This window comes from Hemiscyllium ocellatum, chromosome 8, assembly GCF_020745735.1.
Source record: "Hemiscyllium ocellatum isolate sHemOce1 chromosome 8, sHemOce1.pat.X.cur, whole genome shotgun sequence".
NCBI classification, from domain to species: Eukaryota; Metazoa; Chordata; class Chondrichthyes; order Orectolobiformes; family Hemiscylliidae; genus Hemiscyllium; species Hemiscyllium ocellatum.
Genome location: NC_083408.1, coordinates 17756873 through 17774628, shown reverse-complemented (window position 1 = coordinate 17774628; position 17756 = coordinate 17756873). Strand labels below are relative to the sequence as shown.

Here is a 17756-nt window from a genome sequence, read left to right as displayed (position 1 = left end):
TATTTCAGCAGATACGGTGTACACATCATTCTCCCATAAATCAGCAATGACATGAACATTTATATTATATGGTGTTTGAAGCCATATAATATAAATGTACTTTTACCCAGATCAGCCAGTTTCATCTGCAATCAGACACAAGTTAAAATTAAGACCATTGAACAGAAGATAGACGAGCCCTCAAAACATTGGAAATGATTTTATTTGATAAAAGATTCCATCGTAGACTTCCTCAGAGCAATTCGTGACAACAAACTTGCTTGTTTTTTTTTGGCATGTGGAGTAACACAGTAAAAGTTTCTTTAATCCGATTGATGTGAACCATTTGCACTTCAGAAGTTATTTGAAAACGTCCTTCACAACAGATATGCGAGTAAATTTTAGAAATCATTGATGAAAGGGGACAATCTTTTTTTGGACTCAAGGCAGATCCATAGTGATATTTTGTAAATGTTTGGAGCTGAGATTGTGTTCAGTTTTTGACGAGGACATTGGCGTATTTCCCTATAGTGCGGGATTTCAACAATAAGGAACATGTTTTTACAATGAGTGGAGATTTTTTTTTAAAAAAAGATTTCAGATACAACTTTTCACACAGAGAATGGTTTGTATATGGGATGATTTGGTGGTGGATAATTACAACCTATAGAAGACATTTGGATAAATAACTGAATATCAAATGTTTGGACGGATATGGGCCAAGTGCACACAGGTGTGATTAGTTTATTTTGAGATTATGACTGGCATGGACTGGTTGGACCGAGGTGTCTGCAACCATGCTGTATCACTCCATAACTCTATCACTATTTATCAAATTATTTCAATATTGAACAGTGCTGCAGTGATTCTCGAATGAACTGTTGATGTTTAGGTTATGTCTGAGACCCTGCGAATATTTCCTTCAATGAGAGAAGGGACCAGTTCTCCGAGTTACACAGCTGAAAAATAAAGTTTTCTCCAACATTGTGGACACGGTGGTTATGATTTGCAGTTGGCTTTCCAACAACTGGTCAACAGTGAGACAAAATATCTTTGATCCACTGCAGAAACTTCACTTGGTTCCAGTAAATGAACCTGGAAACTCAAGGACCTTTTCTGCAGTCAGCTTAATTGATGCCAACTATTGTATCTGGCCGATTAAAGGGAAAATGCATCAACGAAAGTAAAATCCTACCAAACAAACTATATTTTCCCATTTACTCACAACAGACACATTTCACTTGGCATTTCTTGTTTAAAAAGGAAAGTCACTGAATACAGCATTCACTGCATGTTGATCAGAAAACAGGACATTGAATGCAATGACGTTCTGGTTAGTTCAGCCTGTTTATTGAGTATCTTTAAAGCTCCTGAATATGAAGTCAATGGATCCAAAATCTCACATTGCAATTACATTTGTTGCCATCTCAAAACAAATTAAGAAACTTGAATTGGTTCTTACTCACATCACTTGTTGTACCATTCTCTGATTCATGCAGCTCATTAAAACTGTGTGGGCCCTTTTTACATGGTTAATATTAGTGTCGTGTACCGGCGAATATTTGCTGATTTTTATGAGTTAACTGCCCCTGTCAGAGCTATCAGTGAGCAGAAAACTGTACTGTTTATGATTTATATTTGTGGTAACGCTTATTGTAATATTCTCTAATTTAACTAAACATTCCTGATATACCCAGACGGTTACCTGCAATGGGTTAAATGTTGAGGATTTATAAAAAAAAACGTATGGACTGACCTGTTCTCGTTCGTGCTCTTTCAAAAGTTTATCTAGGTGTTATTTATCACTGCCAACTCGCATTTTGTTTCTCAGGCACACAGCTTTCCTTTACTGTTCATTTTAGGGTCGGAGCAATTTGAAAAATAAAGGTGCAAGGAGAGACATTCGGCAATGTAAGGAGGTGCTTCTAATCTCCAGGACCAAACTGTTTAGTGACATACACTTCCATACTGAACATAATCACTTTAGACATGCTCCATATTAGATTGTGTAAACGGAATTTAGAAACGCAGATTAGAAATGGTATGTTATTTTGTAATGTGAGAGAGACTTTGAGTGACAGCAAAAATAAAGTCACTAATTTTGTTGGCTAATAATATTAGCCAACGTTCGTTTTTAGCTTTATCTGCTTGTGGTTGAATGTAGAATTAAAGGGAGTTAACGTCGAATTGAATGTTCTCAATATAATCACTTTGGACACGCTTTGAATTCAGTTGCCTAATGTGAATTTTGAAATGTTTCGTATGAATTCTATGTTATTTTGTAGTGCGACAGGGACTTGCAATGTCCACGGGGGAAAAAAAAGCTGAATTGTTTGACTAGCTGGTAATATGTTTGAACTTTGATTTTATTTTTATCTGCTTGTGAATTAATGTAGAAATAAAGCGAGCTAACTTCCAGTTGAATTTGCTTTTTTTTTAAACAAAATACATGCAACGATCAAGTTAAACAGACCTGAAGCTACTCAATTTTACTTCCACAATTTGGAAACAAAAAATTCCAAAGATGCTATCCAGCAAAACAAATATCCCAAGATGTGTATGTTCATGTTTAAGCGTTACCTCATGTAAAGACATGATCCCATGTGTTTGGGCTGTGCAAACTGATACCAGGATCCAGTCTCAGCCTCCAGCAGGAAACCAACAGGCGGAAGCTGTAAGCCTTCCCCTTCCGATGGCTATATAAATCCTGGGCACTGGACTGTAATTCAACACTCCTGGGTCGGCTTTGTTTAGAAAGATCTTGACAGAACCGTTTCCCACAATTTATCAAAAATGATTGTGTCGACATTTTTTCTCAGTTTGTAACTGACTTTCTTATCATGAGAGTATTTTTTTGTTCAAGTCTCTCTTCGTTACTGTCTCAATTTTAGTCTACCACAGGTATGTAAAAGACAAAACCATCATTCCATCAGCATTAATGCTCATGGTTTATTTGTTTTAATTTTAAAGGTGTGCAGTCGGAGGTTGTTTTGACTCAGCCAGAGGCAGAGCCTGGCCTTCCTGCAGGCAGCCAGAAGCTGATCTGAAAAACCAGCGGGTTCAATCTTGGCAGCGGCTACGTGCACTGGGTCCGACAGGTTCCGGGACAGGTTCTGGATTGGCTGATTTAGTACAATAGTCAATCCAGCAATTACTGTGTACCTGCGATTAAGGGGCGATTTACTGTATCCAAAGACACTTCAAACAACATTTTCGCGTCGGACATGGGGAGCCTGAAGATCGAAGACACCCCCATCGATTACTGTGCAATAGGCCACAGCGAGAGGAAACAGGGTTGGACCCGTTCAAAAACAGCTGACGGAACATTTTGTCATTCCATCATAAACTGACGGTCATTTTGAATTTTAAATGCAATTATACCAATGGCGATCTGAAGCAGACCTCACACTGCCTCTTACAAAGCTATCAAAAAGAAAAGGTACCATTTAAACTAGCAAACTGGTGACACAATGGGACAATGTTTTGGGTATGTCGTATGTTCTGCTAACACTTCCATCAATTAAATGCTTGGACAAAATGTTAGTTTTAATATATCTGACAGCTCCGAAAATCACAGCTAATTGTTATGTCAACTATGGCATTAATTCTAAACATGATCAGTACTAAATGGCTCTTTCAAATGAACATTGAGACCTCGAGTAAAGAACAGAGAATGAGTGTACTGGTCTACATCATTGTGATACTACAGTGGGTCGCAGTGTTGTGCATAGAGACATCCTCATAGAAAAACCACTGACAAGGATTTGTCTCAAGTTGGTGATTTCTACCGTGGCAGAAGCAAGAAATGATGTTAGTTGCAACTTAAATGCAATCCAGTAGTGCTAGTTTGTACAAATGTATATTTTCGTAGCTTCTTCGTGTTGATGGATAAGTTAAATGCAGATCAAACCTGTAAAAGTATTCCAAGCTTTCAAAATACAATGAGTAGTAAAAGCTGAAATAATGCCCTGAATACATTTTAGAGGAGTCTGAATCACTGCTTTCCAGGAAGTGATGAGATTATCTGCATTTTACAGTTACAATCTGTTACAGTATTTTCACAACGTGTCCCACAGTGAATAGCTGGAGTGACACTGCAAATATGATCAATACAAAAATCTATTCAGCATCCACTGTTTGAAACTAGTCAGTGATTCCGTCTACAAAACGTCTTAACTTGCAGTGCAGTATTAGTTCTGTTGAGTTTTATGCCAGTACCCCGATTTAATTTGTAAAAGTGTTGGGTAATTATTGATACACCAGTTGTGGATTTTGAGAATCAGCTCATGTGTTACTCTGTGAAATATTAAACAGTATTAAAATTTATCGAGAATCGTCCGAATTTAATAGTGCAATTCTGTGGTGAAGACTTATTGTGAATTTATTTTGCCTGTGGTTCTGACAACTTAAACTATTGGTAGAGTTTTGATTTGTTTTATGCAGAGCGAATTATTTTGTGACCCAGTCCAGAGAATGTAACACTGTGACTATCTTGATTACTGGGGCCAAGGGGCAATTGGTGTTAGTGACTTCAGGTAAGAACTTTGAATTTCTTAGTGACTTTTTAAAAACTTTCTATTCATGTGACTAATATCGAATTAAATGAAACTCAGATTCTGTGCTGAGTTTGGTTTGGTAAGGATTGATTTTTGTTCAGACAGATTCTAGACTTCAGTTAAGGATCAGCACATAGTTAAAATGGTGATGATGGAGTCAGTTGCTTGGTGTATCTCTTTTTTTTGATCAGTTGGGCATTCTGTGTGGCTGGGTTACTTGAAACACCTAATGTCTCTTAATCAGTCAGTATAACTATTATCTAATGTCAGTGACAACCTGACTGTGAGTTTTATTATCAACAACAAATACTAAGAATTTAATAATGTTCGAAATATTACCAACCATGATTAAAATATGCTAAAATATCATTATTCATTTCTTGAATATATTCCCCGTATACATAATGTTCTTACGAGGATAATATGTTCTCATTGATTTTGTTAATTTTGTTGATGATAAGCAGGTTAGAAACTGTCATAAAATTTTCTTGCGGTGCTATATTTCATTCTGTTGATTAGATTCTGAGTTTGTTTTACTTGATTCTGTTGAAATGAGTTGATTGGATTTTGGCTTTGCTTCAGTTGATTCGGTTTGAACTGTGTTGATTGCATTCTGACTTTGTTTTTACTTGGTTTTGTTGAATTGCGTTGATTGGCTTTTGAAATTGTTTTATTTGATTCTGTTGAATTGAATTGGTTGAATTCCGATTTTGTTTCATTTAAATCTGATGTTGGATTCTGATTTTATTTTTTTTTATTCTGTTAAATTGAGTTGATTAGATTCTTATTTAGTTTGTAGAATTGATCTGCGTTTTCATGATTTCTGCAATTGCTGTTTTATTTCTGGTAAGGAGATTGTCTCTCTGGATTACTTTCCATTCTCATTATTTGAGGTATTCTTTGCTTTTCACGAATCATTTCTGCATTTGTTAAACTCATATGACATATTTTTCTCTGCTTGATTGAAAACATTACATCCTTTTGTAACTGTCTGAAAACCAACTTAAGGTAGAAACATGGAAGTATGAGAAATGGACAAAGAAACGAGTTTTTAATGCATTGACTTTTAAAAAAAATCTCCGTTCTAATTGTAAACTAACTCAATTTGGTTTTGAGTAGCCTTATTCAAAATAAAATTTGGTACTAAAATCTGATACAGCAAAATTGATCACATTACTTAATTGACACGAACATAAGATTATAATGTGGTAATACTTGTTCATTCACGTAATATTGTTTTAACCTCGAAGTGATTAATCAGATAAGCCTTCCACCGCTCTATTGTACGCTGCACAAGATTGTCATGATCACGAAGGGTGTACATGTTGGAAATAACTTGAACTGTTGCGGAAATGTTACAGCTTGAAGTGTTAAGTCCCCTCACAAACAAGGCTGCGGTTGTGACTTGTTTTTTCTATTCAATTTAATCATAAGTTTGCTTGATTCTGAGCAGTTTTGTTAGACTTCAATTTGGGTTTTTTTTGTGAGGTTACAACATGTTCTTGGTTTTGTTGAAAATGTTTGCAGAGCTAGTTCTGCTGCAAACACACCGGGTTGTGACTTGGCGATCTTTGCTCTGTTGAGAAGGGAATGTGCTTCGGCGACATTAACTGTGTTATATTTGGGAAACCGTTTCTGGTTTCTACATTGCTTTTGCAATGTTAACACGGTTGGTGACAGTGAACCTCTGCAGGTTCCTCCTTCAATGCAATCAGCATGCGAGTTGAAATTCCATAAAGCCTAATATTAAGTGAAAGGCAAATCGCTAAGATTTTGGAAATGAAGGGAAACAGATAACCTAGGGTGCAATCTTTACTGAGAAGTAATAATTAAGGATTAATCTAATCCATGCTTTGCAATCCACATTCAGAACTCAACTATCTCGTTCATTCACAAGGTCTGTCTATAATCAATTTACAAGTCATAAATAGAATTTCAAAAGTATAATGTTCTAATAATTCTTGCACTTGAGCAAAAATGCCACGACAGTGTTATAATTGATAAAGAAACACCTTTTTATTCTGCTGTACACGACATATAATTTCTCTGTCTGAAAAAGGTCATTAGAATGACAATTTGGAAATTCTGCTCGATTGATGAAGAACAGATGAGTTTCATTGCTTTGATCGTTTTCACAAGTAACTTGAGTTTATTAATATGTCCCTGATTAAACTGGATTCGCAGGATAGAAATAAAACATTAACTGAATTATTTAATCTGCACACTGCTTTAGAGGGTCCAATCTGTCCGTTTAAAATAAATAGTTGCATTTTACAACAAAATATCAACTGAAGAGTCATTCTTTCGGAAGCAACTGCTATAGTGAATTATGTGACCAAGGCCAAATTTCGAATTAATTAAAATAATCCACTCATGAAATCATAGGGTATCGTGGTGGCTCAGTGGTTGTCACTGCTGCTTCACAGCGCTAGGGTCCTGGGTTCTATTCTCACCCTTGGGTGGCTGTCTGCGTGGAGTTTGCACGTTCTCCCTGTGTCTGCGTGGGTTTCCTTCGGGTGCTCCGGTTTCATCCCACATTCCAAAGATGTGCAGGTCAGGTGATTTTGCTATTTAGAACAGCCATTGTGTGTTCAAGGATGTCTAGGTTAGAGTGCATTAGTCAGAGGTCAATGTAAGTTCGGTTGAATGGGTCTGGCTGGTCTACTTACTGTTAAGAGGGTCAGTGTGGAATTGTTTGGCCAAATGGCATGTTTCCATACTGGAGGAACTCTACCCTTAAAACGATGGGAGTACTTGCTGCAAAAGCAGAGAATTCAATTTACATCGATGTGTTCAGACGGTGCATAGTTCACAATTTTGCAGAAGACATGAACTAGAGGATAACAGAGCACATTGTTTATTCATACACTGAAAATAGAGTAATATTTATTTTAATTAATATATTTGACCGATTTATTGCAATATAGCGATTGGAAAGAATCTGCTCACATTAGTTAAGTTTGACAATAATTTAGATTAGATTTTCTGCAGTATGTATCGGGTCATTTGGCCCAACAAGTCCACATCGACCGTCTGGAGAATAACCCACCCAGAACCATTGCTCTAACCTATATTTACCCCTGACAAATGTACCTAACTCTATGGACAATATAGCATGACCAGTTCACCTGACATGCACATCTTTGGATTGTGGGAGGAACTGCACACAGACATAGGGGAGAATGTGTGAACTCCACACAGACAGTAACCCGAGGCTGGAACCGAGCCTGGGTACCTGATCTGTGAGGCAACAGTGCCCACATTTTCTTAGACATCGGTTAAAGTGGGGAACTCCAGACAGAAGTTTTCAATTTATATCTTTTTAAACATTTTTGTACATTAAAAGCAGTTAACAAGAAAATAAACTTGCCCTAGTTTCTTCAACAGAAATGCTTTTCACACTTGAATGCAGTATTGACTTTATGCAGTGCATGAAAAATCTCCACAGTTCAAGAAATGTTTTAAGAATATGTAAAAATAATTTAGAGAATAATCCATTGCCTCCGGATCTGTGCTTTAGTATTTCCTCAATCATTTTGTTCAATACATTGACTTATTAGGTTTATTAACTCAGTGGTTATTTATGGTCATTGTGAACACATTCTTGTTCACATTAATACTCTGGTTAGTTCGTCTGATGACCATTTGTAAATTGCATAGGTAGGATACCTGAATCTCAGACAGTTTAATTTCATCTCGAGGTTCAAAAACTCTTTTATCTGCCAAAAATGCAATAATCGATGAGGTACCTCAGAATTGAGAGCCCTGACTATGTTGTTCCAATCAGAACGAATATTTCATGAATAAAAGGCAGGTAGCAAGAGTTTTGAAATTGGTTTTTGGCATCCAGAGATGTTTGATTGAGTGAGGCAGGGGGAAATAGGCTGGATATTTTCTATGTGCCTCAGTTGTGCATGACATGTTTAGCGGCACAATATAGAATCAGAATTTTTTTCATCTTATTATTTGAAAACCTAACATCAGCTTTTAATGTCACTGCCAACAGTCATTTTACAATTCAAAACATTTTAGTCTTTTTCAAACTAAGTAGAAAAAGACTACTGGTGCAGCAATATTTACAGGGGAAAGAGGATGGGGGTTCGAGGGTGAAATCCAGTGACAGTGATTTGATGGCAATGCAATTATCAGTTTTATTTTTCTCTAATTCCCATAGAGCTTGAACAATTCGTAGCTGCTGTCAAAGTATTCTTGGATAAATGTTGAAATTTTACTTTCATTGTTCAAACGTTCTGGAACAATCCTTGGTTGTTGAATGTGTTAATAACTAACATGGTTTATGTACTGTCAAACAGGTGGACTGTGTTCTCCGTGATAGTGTCGAGCTCATTGAGTTCAGGTCTGTTGCGATGTTGTAGTAGGGTCCCTGATTCTGTGCCAGGTGGCCTGTGTTCACTTATAACCTGTTAGAGACGTATCTAACACCATCTCTTATCAGGTTACGTCAGTGCAAGAAAGCAGATTGAGATGTGAGAATTCCACTCACAGAGGCCAGTGAAATCTATTCAGTCGCTGTCCTGACTTGTGTCACTTAGATATTAAACAGAATTTTTGTGGTTAGCAGCTTTTGCCGGATCAATATTTGTTCACAAACATTTGGGCATCGCTAGATGGGGTTAATGGAGTAAGTGCTCCAAAACATCCCAGCTTTTGACTTGCTGTTCTAACAATATCATTTATAACTAATCCAGAATGAATCATTTTCGAAGCATATTTGATGAGATTATGCTTAGGCTGTTTTATTGTATATTAAACCAGTGCTGTAGCTGAATTTTATTGCTCAGTACGGTGGGGTTTCTGCTGAATCCAACACTTGCAGCCGATGGTGATAGCTTTCCAGTTGGTCTTCAATTGCTATCTCCGACCATCCAGTACCTCTATTCAGAATCATTTTTCCCAACAGGAGACAAGCAAACATAATTCTTGTTTATCTCAACAGGTGTGAGCTCTTGTGCCAAAAACAGGAAAACAATTTGCCGAAGAGGGGATATCTAGATGTGAAAGGTTAACATTGCTTTCTCTCCACAGGAACTGCCAGACCTGCTGTGTTTCTTCCGAAATTTCTGTCTTTATTTTGGTTTTCTAGCATTTAAAGATTGTTGTTTCATTGAAAGAAGTTCTGTTCGATAAAACACGTTCTTCAGAGAAAAGATGCATTTGAACAAATTGCGAATGTTCATAGATATTAAATATCAGAGAATCATTGAATTTGAGAGCCCTGATCTCAAGCTACAGTTTCCCAAGAGATATTATGAAGTAACAACACACTCCAGAGTGCAGTGGCTGCTGTAATTGGGTGGAAGTTATTTTGATCACTCAACTAGAGAATGTCAATGATCCCGTTCCAAATAATCAACATACGTTTTTCTTTTAAAGCATGCGTGAAACAGTTAATTTGTTGAAATATTTTAATAAAAAGTGGTCATTACCAGTGCTAGCTTAATGAATGACACAACGATAGGAAGGTAGGAGCAAGAGGAGGTCATTTAGTCCCTCGAGCTGTTCCACCACTTATTTAGGTCATGATTCATCTGTGAGCTAAATCCACAGGCCGACCTTTAGCTAAAACACTTTAACACCTGTGATTAACAAGCAAAAGCTATCCCAGATTTAATGATTCGACTGCCCAAATCAAAGGGAGACACCATTTATGAAAGACATTTCTCTGAGTATTTCAAGTGACACAATGACGCTGGAATTAATTGCTCATGAAAGTAAGCCTTAAATCTCTGAGAATTTCAAATTGAAACATCCCAACCATTATATTCCATTAATTTAACACTATACTTCCCTGGAATAAAGAAATATTATGTGTGATTGCCTTACTAAACATGAGGGAAGCTTCATTCCCATTATGTGATTAAGAAAGAGCTCTGTTCGTTCAGTGAAATCAATTGGTCATTCTATTGTAGAGACACCGTCTCCCGCCACGCTTAATGGGCTCGTCTCCTCTTGTCAGGAGCACAACAACGGTTGTGTGATCTTTGGTTGTTTGGCGATGGACTAATACCCTGACGTCACCAAGGTAACCTGGAAGAAAGGTGGGGAGCTAACCACGACTGAATTGAAGAATTACCCATCAGTGAGAAACAAGAAGGAACCTACACCCTGAGCAGTGAGATAACTCTGCCCGAGTCAGTGGTAGATTGCCGCAGCAAAATCTGCTGTGAGGTTCAACACAACGGGTCACACAATACCAAAGAAATGCCATGTCCAGGTAAGTGCTGTGGGAACTGAGATAAACAGAACATCTGGGATTAACATGAATAAGGCATTATTTATCACCGTTTTCACTGAATCACCTTATACAACACAGGAGAAAGGCCCTTTGGTCCATCCAGTCCACACATATCAATAATAGACACCTAACTATTCCAATCTCATGTGCCAGCACTTGATCCATTGCCTTGTGTGACTTGCCTTTGCAAGGATGCATCTAATTACTTCATACTTATTATGAGGGGCTCAGTCTTTTCATGACTTATAGGCACTGAGCTCCAGACTCACACCACCCTCTGTTTAATTTTGATTTCCCCTGAGATCCACTCTAAATCTCCTGGCCTTACCTTCACCCTGTGCCTCTGAGGCATTGATCTCTCCATCAAGGGGAAATGTCTTATCCAGTTAACCCTGTCTGGAATTAATTTTGGCATAAATATCACAATCATCTTCTCCCTAATTCTCCTCTGCTCCAAGGAAAACCCCAGTCTATCTTATCTAGTTTCATAACCTAAGCACTCCAACCCAGGCAAAATTCTGGCAAATTTCATCAATACTGCCTTCAGTGTAATCAAATTCCTTCGATAACATGCACACAACGCTTTAGTATGGCCCAACCAGAGTTTTATTAAGTTCCAGTATCATCTCCCTACTCATTATTGTCAATGTCTAGGCTAATAAAAGCAAATATCCTCCCCACCTTCTTAGCCTCTTTATCCAGACGACACAGTACTATAGGGGATCGTTGGGTATGTACACTAAAGATCCTCAGTCCTTTCCAGGGTTCGACCATTCAAAACCTAATACCTTGTAGTTTCTTCTGCTGATTTACATCACGTTACATTTATCCAGAATAATTTCCATTTGCAACTTCTCTTCGCATAGAACCAACCCTTGTATATCCTCCTTCAAGCTACAGCCATTGTGCTCATGACTTACCAATACGACAATTTTTCTTTGATCTGTGAATTTACTGGCTAACCGTCCTAAATGTGAATCACAATCATTGGTATATAAGAGAAACAGCAAAGACATCAACACCAATCCCTGCAGAACACCATGAGACATAGATTTCCAGTCACGCAGATGACCATTATCCTCTGCTCCCACGCCTCAGTCAGTTCTGAATCCAGTCTGGCAAATTACCTCAGATCCCATTGGCTCTGATTATTGCTATCATCTGGACATCGAGTTATCTGTCTGAAAACTACCATCAAATTGTTAAACATGACTTCCTCTCAATACAACCGTGCTGAAAATTGTTGATTGATCTTCCAAATAAAGACTAATTCCATTTCTCAATTGTTTCCCGAGCACTGAGATTAGCTTGTGATTTTATTGTTTATGCCTTACTTTGTACTGCATAACATTGCAACATTGGCTGATTTATACTCACTTGGTACAACTGCTGCGGCCAGACAGGAATTCTAAAGTATTGTCAGTGACTCAACAATTTCATCCTTTGCATTGCTCAACAGCTTGACAGACATTTCATCTGCCCTGGAAATATAACCACTTTTCATCCAGCAAGACAACACAGAACATCACGTCATGTGTCCTAATTTCTGAAAGTACATCGCAACACTCCTCCATGATTTCTGACCCTACATTGTCCCTCTTACTAGTGAATACTGACACAACACATACGTTTCAACAGCAACCTAATCCTCCGGCTCCAGTCTTATAATAACACTTGATGTGCATTACTGTTTCCCCAATTAGTCTTTTATGAATGAGCCTGTAACTTTTAAAAATAGTTTCCTTTATTTTGACTCCTATTACTTTCTCATGTTCCCATTTGCTCTTCTAATTCATCTTTCTTTCAAGCTCACCCTTGAACCTTCTGTACTCCATACTAGTTTCTATTGTTTTCAGATTTCATTACAGACCAGAAGCCGCCTTAGTTTGTTTTTATCGCCCCCTCCATATCGTTTGGTGTCCAGAGGCCGTTGCATTCTTGATCCCACGCAGTGGCTTTCTGGGAAATATCCTTCTTGTGCTTTTCTTATTTCTTTCTTAAATGTGTCACACTGCTCTGATTTAGATTTACCACTAAGTGCCAGCTTCCAGTCCACTCTGGGCAAATCATTACCTGATCTTATTAACATTGTCCTCCCCTGCCTCCCCCCTCCCGATTCAGAACTTTGGACCAATTTTTATCCCTTTCCAGAACAATCTGGAATCCAGGAGATTTATGATCACTGTCTGCAAAGTGTTCCACCAGTGATGTTTTACCCACTGGGTTGACTTCATTCCTTCAAGTTAAGTTCAGGTTCATTCCACCCTTGAAAAGTCTGTATTGAAATTCTCTGTGTTAAACACATACTTTATTAAAATATTCTCCTGGGGGCATTTTCAGAATTCTGCTCCCTCTAAACTTTTGTCAATAATGAATATCAGAGCCTACGCTGAGCAAGTTAAAAACCTCTTTTCTCATTCCCTATTTAATTTACTTTTCTCTGAAATTTGCCCATGTATCTGCACTTGGTCTTTTGGACCTATCGTGCTCTCCCAGTAGTTATGTTTGCTGTATTTTTGTTTTGAAGTTCTGCCCACTTGCCGTCGCTCGAGGAGGCATCCATGATTTCATTTCACTTTACAGCCTAAAATACTGTTGTCAGAATTGATTAGATTAGATTAGATTACTTAAAGTGTGGAAACAGGCCCTTCGGCCCAACAAGCCCACAATGACCCGCCGAAGCGCAACCCACCCATACCCCTAACCTAACACTAGGGGCAATTTAACATGGCCAATTTACCTGGCACATCTTTTGGACTGTGGGAGGAAACGGAGCACCTGGAGAAAACCCACGCACACACGGGGAGAATGTGCAAACTCCACACAGTCAGCTGCCTGAGTTGGGAATTGAACCCGTGTCTCTGGCGCTGTGAGGCAGAAGCAACATTCTATACGGCACCTCCGCCCCTTCCGCCCCCATCCTTTTCCATCTTTCCCTGTCTCGCCTGACGGCAGTAAATCCTGGAATATTGAATAGCCAACCCTGTCCCGCTCTTAATATGTCTTCGTGATAGCAACCACATCATTTCCTCATTTATGCCGGTAATTCATTTGCCTTGTTCATCAGACTCTGTCATTAAAACGAATACCATCCAACGTTGCATCTCCCTTCTGATTTAACCAGCCTTTAGTTTCTATGCCTCCTTGACTCCCTTGCTGTGTCCTATAATTTTAGGCTTTCACATTGTCCTGCTGATCTTTCTGTGTGGATCCCAGCTTCTCCAGCACTCTGCACAATTATGATTCTTGTATCCATTAACCACAAGAAACCTTGATACAGGAGAACTGATTGTATTTGTTATGAAATTCGTCAGCTAATTTATGCGATGCGTTTCCTAAAGGTCCAGATATGCCGCAACAAACTCTTCTCCTAACTGTGAGATTCAGTGAATAAATCACAGGCAGCAGGTTTGCAACCGTCGTCTGTTCAATCATCGATTTCCATCCGAAGTCAGTCTCTGTGATTTGGCGAAAAATGGCCGACCATTGGATTCTGGCTTCTTCACGTCTCCCATGTGTGAGGCAAACGGGAGCTTCTCGGTGACGCGTCGGCTGATGGTCCCATATGGTGAATTGTTCAACAGCGCAGTCTATACCTGTCAGGTCACTCATGAGGGAACATTCAAAGTAAAAACATCACCGCACTTCAGGGTAAGAGAAACATTCTGAGGGAGCTACAAATCATTCTGAACTCTGATGTGAATCAAACACACTAATTTATCAGGCGTAGTAAACAGCACGGTACAGCTTCTCATTTCCTAACATGCCACGTATCTCATTTCAGTTTGAGTGTTGCATGAGCATTGCTCATAATTTAACATTTTGGCAAGTCAGAAAAGCATGCTTCCTCTCTGTTGAAGATAGATAGATAGACAGTGAGCTTTGTTAAATAGTTTATTGCCTCGCCATGCTGGGAGAGGCATTCAGAGTGCTGAATCCTTGCCTGGTAGCCGCTTCAAGGATAAGTTTGGGGGTGGAGGGGGGATACTGGAGAGATATCTGATTGAAACATAGAAAATACTGAGTGACTGAGGTCGAGTGAACGTCGAATAGATGTTTTGACTGGTAGGCGATACGAGAACCCAAGGGCACAGTCTCAGGGTCAAAGGGGCACCGTTTAGAACTGAGATGGGGAGGAATTTCTTCAACCAGAGGGATGTAGAGGCCAGGCCAATTGTGTGTATTCAAGCCAGAGACAGATCGGCTCTTGTTTATTATGGGGAGAAGACAGTAGAACGGCTTTGTCCCAAAACGTCGAATTTCCTGCTCATCGGATACTGTCTAAACTGCTGTGCTTTTCCAGCATCATTATGATCTCATCTATGGATTGGCCGAACAGCCTTATTCTGATACTTTGTCTTTTGATGTCGTGGTCTCAAAGTGACGTGGTTAAAATATGCAGTGACCCTTATTTGAAAATAAGTCAAAATGCGTTCAATACTTCATTCCCTGCTCACGAATGAAATGTTAGTCTTGGGCATTGTACGACATCGATTTCTATCTGGCACTGAGCTCTTTAACTTCATTTTTGGGATCAGACCACAGACCAAGTATGTATCACATTTGATTAACTGGGCTAAACGTGATCTCACTGAGCAACTTTAAGATACTGTCAGTAATTACTGGATGAGGCAGGAGAATAAATTCTGGTAAGAGTTCTACAATAGGGATGAATGAACTAGGAACTCGAGACAGGCTGCTTTAGCCCAGTTTGGGGTGGTGATGTTTGCACAGTGATTAGTGGATGTCTATAAAACTAGTGCACATTTCCATCGCATTTGTAGGTTAATTTAAGACGCTTTTGCTTGTTTTTTTAATCTACCTTGTTCTATGAAGAAAGTAAAAAATGCAGCTTGGTAAATAAAATGAAAGTACAGACAAGTTATGAACTAACTGAATGGAGGGAAAGACTTAGGGAGATGGGTGTCCTTCTCGATATCCAATGCTGTACTCAGTGTCTTGTTTTCAGAACTACTCCAAACTCAGCCCACGAGGAACAATGACAGAAATAGAGAATGACATCACACCAATAAAGCAAAGCATTTTCGATCACTTTAAATATAATGAACAGAATTTCGATGGTTGTTCACCGAATCTGTAAAACTTCAGAACTCTGCAAAGAAAATAGTTATTATTTATTATAATTTGTCCAAAATTTGGGATGTGATTTGGCAGTCAGCGTGACGAGCAGCATTTGCACTCAAGGGTCATGAACATGGAAATGAACTCATTATATTCAGATTACTCTTGTCACAAGTGTCAATAGATGATGTTAAGTGAGAGACAAATTCTTAATTCCATGGGTTACATGATGGTATCTTCGATGATTTTAGTTTTATCACAGGTTTCAATTGTTTCAAAGCCAATGTTCTTTAGGAATAATTATACAGGTTATGTCACAGGTAATCACAAATGCTTTCACAAATCAAAATACTTCAACAATAGTAAGCATTGTTTCAACAATGGTTGGAGTTGCCATTTGGAAGGTGGTGTCTTCACCCTGTGAAGAAGTAATCTAAAGATTGGCTGTTTGTATCATAAAGAGGCATTTTTCATTGACTTTGATTTTTGTTTTACAGAAGATACCGAGTGCCACGCTAACACCGTTAAAATCCTCTCACCGCCAATACAGCAAGTCTGACTGGAGGCGACAGTGATGTTAACCTGCGTTGTGTCCAATTTTCCTTCTGGAGTCAACGTTACCTGGACACAAGAAAAGAAGCCTCTGAAATCAGAGATTGCTGACCTTCCTGGACAGAATCCCGACAGCGTGATCAGCAAATTAGACATTTCTACTGAAGCCTGGCTGAGTGGAGTTACTTTTGAATGTGTGGTGTACCATCAGAATATACCGACTCCGCTGAGAGACTGTATCACAAGGAGAAACGTGAGCGGTGAAATGAAAACACAAAGCATCCCATGTGTCATCCAGATCCAGTTACATCAATGACAGGTTTTGATTGGTAATGAACAAACACCGTTGGCAGCACCAATGATGTATCTGAAGGCAGGCTAGCTGAGGAAGAGAAAACGATTGATCAAAGGATATTATACTCTGATTACGTCAGATAAGGTGGGAAGAAGCCTGGGTTGTGATGTCACCATCAGCAATGACAATTGGACAGAATGCCCTTGTTGTGGGCTGGAAACATGGAGGCAAATTTCATCTTCAACTTTACTTTTTGTACCGAACAGAATGTGTACCATTCTGCTCCTTTAGAAAACAGAAGTGAATAAACCCCAAATTAAAAATGGCGTATTTTAATATTTAGTGAAATTGTGATATTGGTTCAGGATTTTTTTGGTTGATTTATATTTGTCTCAAATATTCTGCAGTGATTAATGCGCTGAAGCCGTCAGTGTCGGTTCTCCTGCCACCAACAGAAGAAATCTCCGCTCAGAGGTTTCTTTCCTTCACCTGTTTAGTGAGAGGTTTCTCCCCCCGAGAGATCTTCGTCAAGTGGACAAACAATGACAAGCCGGTGAATCTCAGTAACTACAAGAACACCGAGGTGATGGTGGAGAGTGACAACATCTCCTTCTTCATGTACAGCCTGTTATCCATTACAGCGGAGGAGTGGGCCAGCGGTGCTTCTTACTTCTGTGTGGTGGGACATGAAGCGATTCCAATGAAGATCAGCAACAGAACGGTCGATAAATCCAGCGATAAACCGAGTTTCGTAAACATTTCACTTGCACTGATGGACACTGTTAATTCATGTCAATAAAAATCTCAAAGTTGCATTTAATAATTCAACAGAAGTAATAACGATTTTTTTTCTCCAGTTGTGAGTTAAATGCTGAATTAATTGTTTTCCACTCTGACTTACATTCCATCTGTGAAGTAGATTATTAACAGGTCTAGGAGGAGTGCTTTGTGCAGTTAATGTTCTAGGCTCAGATACACACTGGGTCAGAGACAGGGTAAAGTTCACTCATTTCAGGATTCCGTCAATTACCTTATC

At 38.8% G+C, this 17756-nt stretch overlaps 1 pseudogene; it reads left to right on the top strand.

Annotated features, from left to right (window-relative positions):
- Positions 1-1355: 1355 nt before the first annotated feature.
- LOC132818030 (Ig heavy chain C region-like) lies at positions 1356-17519 on the top strand (annotated as a pseudogene).
- The last annotated feature ends 237 nt before the right edge of the window (positions 17520-17756 follow it).